Source organism: Somniosus microcephalus, chromosome 4, assembly GCF_052327205.1.
Source record: "Somniosus microcephalus isolate GS21.2 chromosome 4, FLI_Smic_1.0, whole genome shotgun sequence".
Taxonomy (NCBI): domain Eukaryota; kingdom Metazoa; phylum Chordata; class Chondrichthyes; order Squaliformes; family Somniosidae; genus Somniosus; species Somniosus microcephalus.
Window position 1 is genome coordinate 83,796,355 of NC_140990.1, and position 15,126 is coordinate 83,811,480.

Consider the following 15,126-nt stretch of genomic DNA (forward strand, 5'->3'; position numbering starts at 1 on the left):
GAATCCCCATGCACAGTCCCAGGGTTAGAATCCCCATGCACAGTCCCAGGGTTAGAATCCCCATGTACAGTCCCAGGGTTAGAATCCCCATGTACAGTCCCAGGGATAGAATCCCCATGTACAATCCCACAGTTAGAATCCCCATGTAGCGTCCCAGGGTTAGAATCCCCATGTACAGCCCCAGGATTATAATCCCCATGGACAGTCCCAGGGTTGGAATCCCCATGTACAGTCCCAGGGTTCGAATCCCCATGTCCAGCCCCAGGATTATAATCCCCATGTACAGCACCAGGGTTAGAATCCCCATGTACAGTCCCAGGGTTAGAATCCCCATGTACAGTCCCAGGGTTAGAATCCCCATGTACAGTCCCAGGGTTAGAATCCCCATGTACAGTCCCAGCGTTAGAATCCCCATGTACAGTCCCAGGGTTGGAATCCCCATGTAGCGTCCCAGGGTTAGAATCCCCATGTACAGTCCCAGGGTTCGAATCCCCATGTACAGTCCCAGGGTTGGAATCCCCATGTACAGTCCCAGGGTTAGAATCCCCATGTACAGTCCCAGGGTTAGAATCCCCATGTACAGCCCCAGGGTTAGAATCCCCATGTACAGTCCCAGGGTTAGAATCCCCATGTACAGTCCCAGGGTTGGAATCCCCATGTACAGTCCCAGGGTTAGAATCCCCATGTACAGTCCCAGGGATCGAATCCCCATGTACAGTCCCAGGGATCGAATCCCCATGTACAGTCCCAGGGTTAGAATCCCCATGTACAGTCCCAGGGATCGAATCCCCATGTACAGTCCCAGGGTTAGAATCCCCATGTACAGTCCCAGGGTTAGAATCCCCATGCACAGTCCCAGGGCTTGAATCCCCATGTACAGCCCCAGGATTATAATCCCCATGTACAGTCCCTGGTTTAGAATCCCCATGTACAGTCCCAGGGTTAGAATCCCCATGGACAGTCCCAGGGTTGGAATCCCCATGTATAGTCCCAGGGTTGGAATCCCCACGTACAGTCCCAGGGTTAGAATCCCCATGTACAGTCCCAGGGTTTGGAATCCCCATGGACAGTCCCAGGGTTGGAATCCCCATGTATAGTCCCAGGGTTGGAATCCCCACGTACAGTCCCAGGGTTAGAATCCCCATGTACAGTCGTAGGATTAGAATCCCCATGTACAGTCCCAGGATTAGAATCCCCATGTACAGTCCCAGGGCTAGAATGCCCATGTACAGTCCCAGGGTTAGAATCCCCATGTGCATTCCCAGGATTAGAATCCCCATGTTCAGTCCCAGGGTTCGAATCCCCATGTACATTCCCAGGGTTCGAATCCCCATGTACAGTCCCAGAGTTCGAATCCCCATGTACAGTCCCAGGGTTAGAATCCCCGTGTACAGTCCCAGGGTTAGAATCCCCGTGTACCGTCCCAGGGTTAGAATCCCCGTGTACAGTCCCAGGGTTAGAATCCCCGTGTACAGTCCCAGGGTTAGAATCCACATCTACAGTCCCAGGGTTAGAATCCCCATGTACAGTCCCAGGGTTAGAATCCCCATGTACAGTCCCAGGGTTAGAATCGCCATGTAGCGTCCCAGGGTTAGAATCCCCATGTACAGTCCCAGAGTTAGAATCCCCATGTACAGTCCCAGGGTTAGAATCCCCATGTACAGTCCCAGGGTTAGAATCCCCATGTACAGCCCCAGGGTTAGAATCCCCATGTACAGTCCCAGGGTTAGAATCCCCATGTACAGCCCCAGGGTTAGAATCCCCATGTACGTTCCCAGGGTTAGAATCTCCATGTACAGTCCCAGGGTTAGAATCCCCATGTACAGTCCCAGGGTTAGAATCCCCATGTACAGTCCCAGGGTTAGAATCCCCATGTACAGTCCCAGGGTTAGAATCCCCATCTACAGTCCCAGGGTTAGAATCCCCATGTAGCGTCCCAGGGTTAGAATCCCCATGTAGCGTCCCAGGGTTAGAATCCCCATGTACAGTCCCAGGGTTAGAATCCCCATGTAGCGTCCCAGGGTCAGTATCCCCATGTACAGTCCTAGGGTTAGAATCCCCATGTACAGTCCCAGAGTTAGAATCCCCATGTGCAGTCCCAGGGTTAGAATCCCCATGTACAGTCCCAGGGTTAGAATCCCCATGTACAGTCCCAGGGTTAGAATCCCCATGTACAGCCCCAGGGTTAGAATCCCCATGTACAGTCCCAGGGTTAGAATCCCCATGTACAGCCCCAGGGTTAGAATCCCCATGTACAGTCCCAGGGTTAGAATCCTCATGTACAGTCCCAGGGTTAGAATCCCCATGTACAGTCCCAGGGTTAGAATCCCCATGTACAGTCCCAGGGTTAGAATCCCCATGTACAGTCCCCGGGTTAGAATCCCCATGTACGTTCCCAGGGTTAGAATCTCCACGTACAGCCCCAGGGTTAGAATCCCCATGTACGTTCCCAGGGTTAGAATTCCCGTGTACAGCCCCACGGTTGGAATCCCCATGTACAGTCCCAGGGTTAGAATCCCCATGTACAGTCCCAGGGTTGGAATCCCCATGTACAGTCCCAGGGTTAGAATCCCCATGTACAGTCCCAGGGTTAGAATCCCCATGTACAGTCCCAGGGTTAGAAACCCCATGTACAGTCCCAGAGTTAGAATCCCCATGTACAGTCCCAGGGTTAGAAACCCCATGTACAGTCCCAGGGTTAGAATCCCCATGTACATTCCCAGGGTTAGAATCCCCATGTACAGTCCCGGGGTTAGAATCCCCATGTACAGTCCCAGGGTTAGAATCCCCATGTACATTCCCAGGGTTAGAATCCCCATGTACAGTCCCAGGGTTAGAATCCCCATGTACAGTCCCAGGGTTAGAATCCCCATGTTCAGTCCCAGGGTTAGAATCACCCATGTACAGTCCCGGGGTTAGAATCCCCATGTACAGTCCCGGGGTTAGAATCCCCATGTACAGTCCCGGGGTTAGAATCCCCATGTACATTCCCAGGGTTAGAATCCCCATGTACAGTCCCAGGGTTAGAATCCCCATGTACAGTCCCGGGGTTAGAATCCCCATGTACAGTCCCAGGGTTAGAATCCCCATGTACAGTCCCAGGGTTAGAATCCCCATGTTCAGTCCCAGGGTTAGAATCACCCTGTATAGTCCCAGGGTTACAATCCCCATGTACAGTCCCAGGACTGGAACCCGGCACCCGGAAGTGGAATTTCAGCCTCAGAGTTAAAAGTTTCATCGGTTGCAGGCTGGAGAAAGGAATAATTCAAACTGACAGAGCTGTGTGATTGGTTCAGTCTGTATATCACGGGCCCTTTTAAATTTGAGTGGTCAGGTATTCAAATTCCCGGTAACTAATCCTGGATATGAAAGTGGGGAGAGCTGTGTTTAAATCGAAGCGTCTCCTTGGAGATTCTCTGAGAGAAGGACCTGGTCAGCTTGAAACAACTGAAAAATCGGTTAAAAATGTCCAATTAGCAGTTTTTGACTAATTTCCACTCCCACACGGTTGGGGAATTCTAGAATAAGGAAGGAACCAGTCGGGATTTGAAAGGCCTTTACAAAGGATTCGAGGGACTCTTACATTTGGAATCTTTCTTTATTTTGTCCACTTGAGGAGTTCGATAACAGGCTTCCTCCTGTGAATGTAGAGCTGGATTAGTGGGCTAGGACATGTTTACTTGTTCATCTTTTGTTAAATACATTTGGTGAGTGAATTTAAATTTAAAACCAGGTTTGCAGGCGTGATGCTCTATTCACACATCGAAGGTGAGAGAGATGCTGTGGGACACATGCTAAGTCCAGTAGCTGAAAATGATTACCAGTCTGGGTTTTGTGTTTAGTGATCACCGTCTACAGTCCCAGGGTTCGAATCTCCACGTGTGAAGGAACGTTGTACAGAAACTAGAATTGTCTGTTCTGAATTATTATCCTGTACTTACAGTGATGACTTTTGTAAACTCCTTTTACAGGGTATCAGAAGGGGAGGATTTGCAGACATGAAACTCAAACCAAACATCACATCAAGATCTGACAGAGTCACTCCATTCATGTGGACCTGAATATCATCGGCCTTTGAATGTGGAAGGAGAAATGTTTGTCTGTTCTGTCTGTGGGAAAAGACTTCAAACATCAGTGTGACTGGAAAAGCACCGAGACACACACAGCCGAGTGAGAGTGTTCCAGTGCACTGACTGTGGAAAGAGCTTTAACCAGTTACACAGCCTGAAAAAACGTCGCACCGTTCACAGCGGGGACAAACCGTACACGTGTTCTGTGTGTGGACGAGGCTTCAACTGATCGTCCAACCTGGAGAGACACAAGGATACCCGCACCACGGAGAAACCGTGGAAATGTGGGGACTGTGGGAAGGGATTCAAATACCCATCAGATCTGGAAACTCATCGACGCAGTCACACTGGGGAGAGGCCATTCACCTGCTCAGAGTGTGGGAAGGGATTCACTAATTCATCCCACCTGCTGAGACACCAGCGGGTTCACACTGACGAGAGACCTTTTAAATGCTCCGACTGTGCGAACTGCTTTAAAAGCTCTAAGGAACTGATTCGACACCAGCGAGTTCACACTGACGAGAAACCATTCAGTTGCTCTCGCTGTGGGAAAAGGTTCACTCAGTCATCCAATCTCATTGTACACCAGCGAGTTCACACTGGGGAGAGGCCGTTCACCTGCTCTGTGTGTGGGAAGGGATTCACTCACTCATCCAGCCTGCTGAGGCACCAACGAGTTCACACTGGGGAGAGGCCATTCATCTGCTCTGTGTGTGGGAAGGGATTCACTTACTCATTCAGCCTGCTGACACACCAGCGAGTTCACACTTGGGAGAGGCCATTCATCTGCTCTGTGTGTGGGAAGGGATTCACTTGTTCATCCACCCTGCTGACACACCAGCGAGTTCACACTGGGGAGAGGCCATTCATCTGCTATGTGTGTGGGAAGGGATTCTCCAGTTCATCCCACCTGCTGACACACCAGCGAGTTCACACTGGGGAGAGACCGTTCACCTGCTCTGAGTGTGGGAAGGGATTCACTCGGTCATCCAACCTGCTGACACACCAGCGAGTTCACAAGGGACTGCAGAAGTTAGATTCTGATGTTATTGCTGCTGTTCATCACATCCAGGACTGAAATCATCCTGACAGTTGAGGTTTATTTCTGCTGATGTTAAACTCCAGCTCAGTTATAGGGTTATTAATATTCTGGATATGTAGCTGATTGACTTGTTGGGGCTGCAGTGTTCCTTTAAGAACCGCTGTCTGTGATCTTTCCTCTTAATTTAGGACTTTCATAATTTTGTCAAATAATTTCTTATGAATTTTATTTTAACCCTAAATTGATCTTTGGTACAAAATCTACAATTTATTGTCTGAAAAGTTCCACTGATTAACATTTCCAATTAAAAACTGCTGATTAATCTTCGCTGACAATTCTTACTGACTTGCACAGCACATTACACAGTGGCACCTCCATTATCCACCAGAAACAAGGGGAATGGGAATTGGTGGAGAATCGAGAGTCCCCAAATGTTGCCCCTCCCGTCTGGTACAGCAATCTCCTCGGCATGGGAATGGAGACATAGAAACTTAGAAGATAGGAGCAGGAGTAGGCCATTCGGCCCTTCGAGCCTGTTCCGCCATTCAATGAGATCGTGGCTGATCATCCAAATTCAGTACCCTGTCCCTGCCTTCTCCCCATATCCCTTGATCCCTTTAGCCTTAAGAAATATATCCAACTCCTTCTTGAATATAATTAATGAACTGGCCTCCACCGCCCTCTGTGGCAGAGAATTCCACAGGTTCACCACTCTCTGGGTGAAGAAATTCCTCCTCATTTCAGTCCTAAATGGCTTACCCCTTATCCTTAGACTATGACCCCTGGTTCTGGACTCCCTGGCCATCAGAAACATCCTTCCTGCATCTAGTCTGTCCAGGCCTGACAGAATTTTATCGGTTTCGATGAGATCCCCTCTCAATCTTCTAAACTCCAGTGAGTATAAGCCCAATCGACACAATCTCTCCTCATACGTCATTCCTGCCATCCCAGGTATCAGCCTGGTGAATCTTCGCTGCACTCCTTCCATGGCAAGAACGTCCTTCCTCAGGTAAGGCGACCAAAACTGCACACAATACTCAAGGTGCGGTCTCACCAAGGCCCTGTACAACTGCAGCAAGACATCCTTGTTCCTGTACTCGAACCCTCTTGCTACGAAGGCCAACATACCATTTGCCGCCTTAACCGCCTGCTGCACCTGCATGCTTACCTTCAGCGACTGGTGCACAATAACACCCAGGTCTCTTTGCACTTCCCCTTCTCCCAATCTATTGCCATTCAAATAATAATCTGCCATCCTGTTTTTGCCACCAAAGTGGATAACCTCACATTTATCCACATTATGGTGCATTTGCCATGTTTCTGCCCAATCACCCAACCAGTCCAAATCGTACTGGAGTTTCACGACATCCTCCTCACAGCATACCCTCCCACCCAGCTTTGTGTCGTCTGCAAATTTGGAGATATTACATCCAATTCCCTCGTCCAAATCATTAATATATATTGTGAACAGCTGGGGTCCTAGGACCGATCCTTGCGGTACCCCACTAGTCACTGCCTGCCACTCGGAAAAAGAGCCGTTTATTCCAACTCTTTGCTTTCTGTCCGCCAACCAGTTCTCTATCCAAGTCAATACCTTGCCCCCAATCCCATGTGCCTTAATTTTGTACGCTAATCTCTTATGCGGGACCTTATCTAAAGCCTTCTGAAAGTCCAAATACACCACATCCACTGGTTCTCCCTTATCTATTTTACCAGTTACATTCTCAAAAAATTCCAGTAGATTAGTCAAGCATGATTTACCTTTTGTAAATCCATGTTGACTTTGTCCGATCCTGTCACTGCTTTCCAAGTGCTCTGCTATTTCATCTTTTATAATGGACTCTAGCATTTTCCCCACTACTGATGTCAGGCTTACCGGTCTATAATTCCCGGCTTTTTCTCTACCACCTTTTTTGAATAGTGGGGTAACATTAGCTACCCTCCAATCCATGGGTACTGTTCCAGAGTCTATCGAGTTCTGGAAGATGACCAGCAATGCATCTACTATTTCTAGGGCCACTTCCATAAGTACCCTAGGATGTAGATTATCAGGCCCTGGGGATTTATCGGCCTTCAGTCCCATCAATTTTCCTAACACCATTTCCCTACAAATACTGATTTCTTTCAGTTCCACCCTTTTATCAGACCCTATGTTCCCCGGCATCTCTGGGAGGTTATTTGTGTCCTCCTTTGTGAAGACTGAACCAAAATATGTATTTAGTTGGTCTGCCATTTCTTTGTTCCCCATTATAAATTCCCCTGATTCTGATTGCAAGGGACCTACGCTTGACTTCACCAATCTTTTTCTCTTCACATATCTATATAAAAGCTTTTACAGTCAGTTTTTATGTTCCCTGCAAGCTTACTCTCATATTCTATTTTCCCTTTCTTAATTAATCCCTTTGTCCTCCTGTATTGAATGCTAAACAACTCCCAATCCTCAGGATTATTGCTTTTTCTGGCCAATTTATATGTCCTCTCCTTGGATCTTATGCTATCCCTAATTTCCCTTGTTAACCACGGTTGAGACACCTTTTTTGTTTTATTTTTATGCCAAACTGGGATGAACAAATTCTATAGCTCATCCATTCGGTCTTTGAATGTTTGCCATTGCCTATCCACCGTCAACCCTTTGAGTGCCATTCCCCAATCAATCCTACCCAACTTGCTCCTCAGACCATCGTAGTTTCCTTTATTTAAATTGAGGACCCTGGTCTCTGAGTCAACTACTTCATTCTCCATCTTAATGAAGAATTCGATCATATTATGATCACTCCGACCCAAGGGGCCTCGTACAACAAGATTGCTAATTAATCCTTTCTCGAGACAAGTCCTATCCAAGTAACGGGCTGAGTTTAATCTTTCTGGCCCTGTGGGATTGGTTTATATCAGACAGGAGGAGATTGGTGTCAGTGACTGTGGGGTTGGTTTATATCAGACGGGGAGATTGGTGCCAGTGACTGGATCTAACCTGTACTGTACCTGCCCTGGGAGTCTTTGATGGGACAGAGTAGAGGGAGCATTTCTCTGTAGCTAACCTGTGCTGTACCTGCCCTGGAAGTGTTTGATGGGACAGTGTAGAGGGAGCTTTGAGCTTTATTCTGTATCTAACTGATGCGCCATCAATTACTCAAAAGACTGAGGTTAAGCGAGTAACAACCAGGCTTTTATTAACTAAAGAATGAAGGTCTAGTCTCGACTGGTCGACCCGTCCAGAATACTAAGGGACTGGGAGGTAGTCACTTATATACCTGGAATAGTGGGAGGAGTCAGCCGAGGCATGTCCAGACCTGTACCTAGGGGAATACACATACATATACAGACAGGTATAACAGTGGTTTACCACATTCACCCCTTGTTTAAAAATGAGTCCGGCGGGGTGAAGTGTTTTTAAAAGTTCGTGTATTGGAGTCTCTCCAGAGGTCTTGTCTGCCGCTGTGATCGACGTGGTGATGGCAGGGGTGGTGGAGCTTCCGGCGTCGCGTCCCGTGTAGGCTGGGGCACTGGAGTGTAGTCCTCGTGGGTGACGGTCCAAGGCGAGCCGGCTGCTGGGGTTGGATATCGGGTCGTGGGGGGTGGTAATGGGTAGTGGGTTACAGCGGTCCCTGAGGGTGCGAGGTCTCGTATGGAGACTGTGTCCTCCTGCCCATCCGGGTACGCAATGTAAGCGTACTGGGGGTTGGCGTGGAGGAGGTCGAACCTCTCGACCAGGGGGTCCGTTTTATTGGTCCTCACATGTCTTCTCAGTAGTACCGGCCCTGGGGACGTCAGCCATGGTGGTATCGCTGTCCCCGATGTGGACTTCCTTGGGAAGACAAACATTTTCTCGTGAGGGGTGGCATTGGTGGCAGTGCAGAGCAGTGACCGAATCGAGTGGAGCGTATCGGGGAGCACCTCCTGCCAGCGGGAGGTCGGAAGGCCCCTAGACTTAAAGGCTAGTAGGGCGGCTTTCCAAACTGTTGCATTCTCTCTTTCCACCTGTCCGTTCCCCCGGGGGTTGTAACTGGTGGTCCTGCTTGTGGCTATACCCCTAGCGAGCAGGTACTGGCGGAGTTTGTCGCTCATAAACGATGAGCCCCAGTCGCTATGGATATAGCTGGGGAAACCGAACAGGGTGAAGAGGCTGTTCAGACATTTAATGACCGTGGCACTGGTCATGTCCGGGCAGGGGATAGCGAATGGGAAACGGGAGTACTCGTCGATGATGTTGAGGAAGTACACATTGCGGTCGGAGGAGGGGAGAGGCCCTTTAAAATCGACGCTCAGGCGTTCGAAAGGGGAAGTGGCTTTTATCAGGTGGGCTCTGTCTGGTCTATAAAAGTGCAGTTTGCACTCAGCGCAGACTTGGCAGTTCTTGGTCATGGTCCTGACCTCCTCAATGGAGTAAGGCAGGTTGCGGGCCTTGATGAAGTGGAAGAACCTGGTGACCCCCGGGTGGCAGAGGTCATTGTGGAGGGCCCTCAGCCTATCGATCTGCGCGCTGGCACAGGTGCCACGCGATAGGGCATCTGGGGGTTCATTGAGCTTCCCAGGCCGGTACAAGATCTCGTAATTGTAGGTGGAAAGTTCGATTCTCCACCTCAAGATCTTGTCATTTTTGATTTTGCCCCTCTGCTTGTTGTTGAACATAAAAGCAACTGAACGCTGGTCAGTGAGCAGGGTAAATCATTTTCCGGCCAGGTAGTGCCTCCAATGACGCATAGCCTCCACAATAGCCTGGGCCTCCTTCTCGACCGTGGAGTGCCTGGTCTCCGGGCCCTGGAGGGTTCGTGAGAAGAATGCCACAGGTCTCCCCGCCTGATTAAGCGTGGCGGCCAGAGCGAAGTCGGACGCATCGCTTTCCACCTGGAAGGGGATGGATTCGTCCACTGCGTGCATGGTGGCTTTGGCAATGTCCTCCTTGATACGGTGGAAGGCCGAGCGGGCCTCTGCCATCAGGGGAAAAGAGGTGGATTTGATCAGTGGACGGGCTTTGTCTGCATAGTAGGGGACCCACTGGGCGTAGTAGGAAAAAAACCCTAGGCACCTCTTCAGAGCTTTTAGGCAGTGGGGCAGTGGGAGTTCCATAAGGGGACGCATCCGGTCCGGGCCGGGACCGATGACCCCGTGTTCCACAACACAGCCAAGGATGGCGAGGCGGTCTGTGCGGAATATGCACTTCTCCTTGTTATATGTCAGGTTCAGGAGTTGGGCGCTGTGGAGGAATTTCTCGAGGTTTGCGTCATGGTCCTGCAAGTCATGGCTGCAGATGGTCACATTGTCTAGGTAAGGGAAAGTGGCCTGCAGCGCGTTTTGATCGACCTTTGGAAGACGGAGACCCCGTTGGTAACGCCAAAGGGAACCCTAAGGAAGTGATAGAGGCGGCCGTTTGCCTCAAAAGCAGTATACTGGCGGTCTTCGGGGCAGATGGGGAGCTGGTGGTACGCTGATTTCAGGTCAATGGTCGAAAAGACGCGGTACTGCGCGATCTGGTTGACCATGTCAGCTATGCGGGGGAGTGGGTAGGCGTCCAGCAGGGTATAGCGGTTTATTGTTTGGCTGTAGTCGATGACCAGGCGTTGTTTCTCACCGGTCTTAACGACCACAACCTGGGCTCGCCAGGGGCTGGAGCTGCCCTCAATAATCCCCTCCTTCAGGAGCCGCTCCACTTCGGTTTTGATGAAAACCCTGTCCCCGGCACTGTATCGCCTGCTCTTTGTGGCGATGGGCTTACAGTCGGGGGTGAGGTTAGCAAACAGTGGGGGGGGTGGGACTCTGAGTGTGGAGAGGTTGCATCTGGTGCGCGGCGGGCAATTTGGGGGTTGCTGGCTGCAGACTGTGAGTGGGGGGAGGGGGCCACCGTACGCCATCGTAACGCTTTTGAGGTGGCACTGGAAATCCAACCCCAGTAGAACGGCAGCGCAAAGTTGGGGCAGGACCAGGAGTTTAAAATTATTGAACACAGTCCCGTCTACTACTAGTGTCACCACGCAGTAGCCGCCAATGTCCGCTGACTGAGACTCGGCGGCCATAGAAATCCACTGGTGCGCAGGCAGGACTGGGAGAGAGCAACGCCGCACCGTGTCGGGTGGATGAAGCTCTCTGTGCTCCCGGAGTCAAAAAGGCAGTTTATTGCATGGCCGTTTACCTTAACGTCCATTTTGGACCGAGCTAGTTGGTGGGGTCTCGTTTGGTCCAGCGTAACAGAGGCCAGTGTAGGGGTCGGTGTGTCGCTGCGGGTATCAGATGGGGGGGGGGTTGGCGGCCTGCTGCGTCCCGGCTGGTGTCCAAGATGGCGGCGTCCATGATTCCCATGTGGCTGGAGTCGTCCAAGATGGCTGCTGCTGCGGTGGTTCGCACATGGCTGGGGAGGCCCAAGATGGCGGCCCGCACGGCCCACACGCGGCGCTGTTGGGGGCCCAAGATGGCGGCTCGCACGGCCCACACGCGGCGCTGCTGGCGTTCGGGGTGGCTTTGGCCTTGCCGACGCTAGCGTAGTGTCCCTTTTTCCCGCAGCCCGAACAGGTCGCATTCTTCGCCGGGCAGCGCGCTCTTAGGTGTTTGGCCTGGCCACAGAAGTAGCATTTCTGGCCTTGGGATACTGCTGTCTGGCTTTGGGACACTGCTGCGGTGGTTGGGCCATTGTTGGGCTGTGGCTGGGGTGGCACGGTGCTATGGGGCTGTCCTACCGTGTCCCAGGTTGTCGTTCCCCGTGGCGTCCACGGTGCAGAGGAGTAGGCATCCATGCCCCGGTAGGCTGCATCCAGCGTTAGTGCGATTTCGGAGGCTTTGTCGAGGGCGAGGTCACTCTGCTCCAGCAGTCGCTGTCGGGTGTAGTTGGACCTGTGGCCCGCTACGAAGGCATCCCGGATCAGTTCCTCCGTGTACTTAGTGGGCGTTACCACCTTACACCCACAGGCCCGGCCAAGCACGGACAGTGCTTGGAGGTATTCCTCAGTCGATTCCCCAGGTTGTTGCTTGCGACTCCCCAGGAGGTGCCTGGCGTAAACTTCATTCACAGGGCGCGTGTACTGGGTCTTGAGGAGCTGGAGGGCGGCTGTGTACGAGGTCGCATCCCTGATGACTGAGTACACTCGGTGGTTCACCTTGGAGATCAGGACAGACAGTTTGTTCGCATCCGTTACAACCGCAGTGGAGGCAGTCAGGAATGCCTCGAAGCACATGAGCCAGTGAGCAAACTTGGTGGAAGCGTCCGCTTCCCGACTGTCCAGGTCCAGGCATGCTGGTGTGAGGATCTTCTCCATTATAAAAAATTTAGTTAATAAAATTGATGCGCCATCAATTACTCAAAAGACTGAGGTTAAGCGAGTAACAACCAGGCTTTTATTAACTAAAGAATGAAGGTCTAGTCTCGAGTGGTCGACCCGTCCAGAATACTAAGGGACTGGGAGGTAGTCACTTATATACCTGGAATAGTAGGAGGAGTCAGCCGAGGCATGTCCAGACCTGTACCTAGTGGAATACACATACACATACTGACAGGTATAACAGTGGTTTACCACACTAACCGATACTGTACCTGCTGCGGGAGTGTTTGATGGTACAGTGTAGATGGAGCTTTACTCTTTTTCTAACCCGTGCTGTACCTGCCGTGGGAGTGTTTGATGGGACAGTGTAGAGGGAGCTTTACTCTGTATCTAATCCGTGCTATACCTGCCCTGGAAGTGTTTGATGGGACAGTGTAGAGGGAGATTTACTTTGTATCTAACCCGTGCTGTACCTGCCCTGGGAGTCTCAGATGGCACAGTGTAGAGGGAGCTTTGAGTTTTATTCTGTATCTAATCCGTGCTGTACCTGCCCTGCGAGCGTTTGATGGGACAGTTTGGATGGAACTTTGAGCTTTATTCTGTATCTAACCCGTGCTGTAGCTGCCCTGGGAGTGTTTGATGGGACAGTGTAGAGGGGGCTTTACTCTGAACCTAACCCGTGCTGTACCTGCCCTGGGAGTGTTAGATGGCACAGTGTAGAGGGAGATTTGAGCTTTATTCTGTATCTAACCCGTGCTGTACCTGCTGTGGGAGTGTTTGATGGGACAGTGTAGAGGGAGCTTTACTCTGTTTCTAACCCGTGCTGTACCTGCCCTGGGAGTGTTTGATGGGACAGTGTGGAGGGTGCTGTGAGCTTTATTCTGTATCTAACCCGGGCTGTACCTGCCCAGGGAGTGTTAGATGGCTCAGTGTAGAGGGAGCTTTACGCTGTATATAGCCCGTGCTGTACCTGCCCGGGGAGTGTTAGATGGCACAGTGTAGGCGGAGCTTTGAGCTTTATTCTGAATCTAACCCGTGCTGTTACTGCTCTGGGAGTTTTTGATGGGACAGTGTCGAGGGAGCTTTATTCTGTATCTAATCTGTGCTTTACTTGCCCTGGAAGTGTCTGATGAAACAGGGTAGAGGGAGCTTTGAGCTTTATCCTGTATCTAACCCGGGCTATACCTGCCCTGGGAGTGTTTGATGGGGCAGTGTAGAGGGAGCTTTACTCTGTATCTAGCCCATGCTGCACCTGCCCTGGGAGTGTTTGATGGGACAGTGGAGAGGGAGATTTACTCTGTATCTAAGCCATGCTGTACCTGACCTGGGAGTGTTTGATGGGAAAGTGCAGAGGGAGCCTTACTCTGTATCTAACCCGTGCTGTACCTGCCCTGGGAGTGTTAGATGGCACAGTGTAGAGGGAGATTTGAGCTTTATTCTGCATCTAACCCATGCTGTACCTGCCCTGGGAGTGTTTGATGGGACAGTTTAGAGGGAGCTTTGAGCTTTACTCTGTACCTAACCCATGCTGTACCTGCCCTGGAAGTGTTTGATGGGAATGTGTAGAGGGAGCTTTACACTGAAGCTAACCTCTGCTGTACATGCCCTGGGAGTGTTAGATGGCACAGTGTAGAGGGAGCTTTACTCTGTATCTAACCCGTGCTGTACCTGCCCTGGGAGTGTTTGATGCGACAGTGCAGAGGGAGCTTTGAGCTTTATTCTGCATCTAACCCGTGCTGTACCTGCCGTGGGAGTGTTTGATGGGACAGAGTCAAGGGAGCTTTATTCTGCATCTAACCCATGCTGTACCTGCCCTGGGAGTGTTTGATGGGATAGTGTAGATGGAGCTTTACTCTTTCTCTAACCCGTGCTGTACCTGCCCTGGGAGTGTTAGATGGCACAGTGTAGAGGGAGCTTTACTCTGTATCTAACCCGTGCTGTACCTGCCCTGGGAGTGTTTGATGCGACAGTGCAGAGGGAGCTTTGAGCTTTATTCTGTATCCAGCCCATGCTGTACCTGCCCTCGGAGTGTTTACTTGGACAGTGTAGAGGGAGCTTTACTCTGTGTCTAACCCGTGCTGTACCTGTCCTAGGAGTGTTTGATGGGATAGTGAAGAGGGAGCTTTCCTCTGTATCTAACCCGTACTGTAACTACCCTGGGAGTGTTTGATGGGACAGTGTAGAGGGAGCTTTAGTCTGTATCTAACCCGTGCTGTACCTGCCCTGGGAGTGTTAGATGGCACAGTGTAGAGGGAGCTTTGAGCTTTACTCTGTATCTAACCCGTGCTGTACCTGCCCTGGGAATGTTTGATGGGGCAGTGTAGAGGGAGCTTTACCCTGTATCTAACCCGGGCTGTACCTGCCCTGGGAGTTTTTGATGGGACTGTGTAGAGGGAGCTTTACTCTGTAGCTTACCCCTGCTGTACCTGCCCTGGGAGTGTTAGATGGCACAGTGTAGAGGGAGCTTTACTCTGTATCTAACCCGTACTGTACCTGCCCTCGGAGTGTTAGATGGCACAGTGTAGAGGGAGATTTTAGCTTTATTTTGTATCTAACCCGTGCTGTACATGCCCTGGGAGTGTTTGATGGGACAGTGTAGAGGGAGCTTTACTCTGTATCTAACCCGTGCTGTACCTGCCCTGAAACTGTTTGATGGGGCAGTGTAGAGGGGGCTTTGAGCTTTATTCTGTATCTAACCCGGGCTGTACCTGCGTCGGGAGCGTTTGATGGGATAGGGTAGAGCGAGCTTTACTCTGTATCTAACCCG

The 15,126-nt window shown here is 51.0% G+C and overlaps 1 pseudogene; it reads left to right on the top strand.

Moving 5' to 3' along the window:
• Positions 1 to 15,126, top strand: part of LOC147119388 (uncharacterized) — a 383,928-nt pseudogene that overhangs the window by 262,506 nt on the left and 106,296 nt on the right.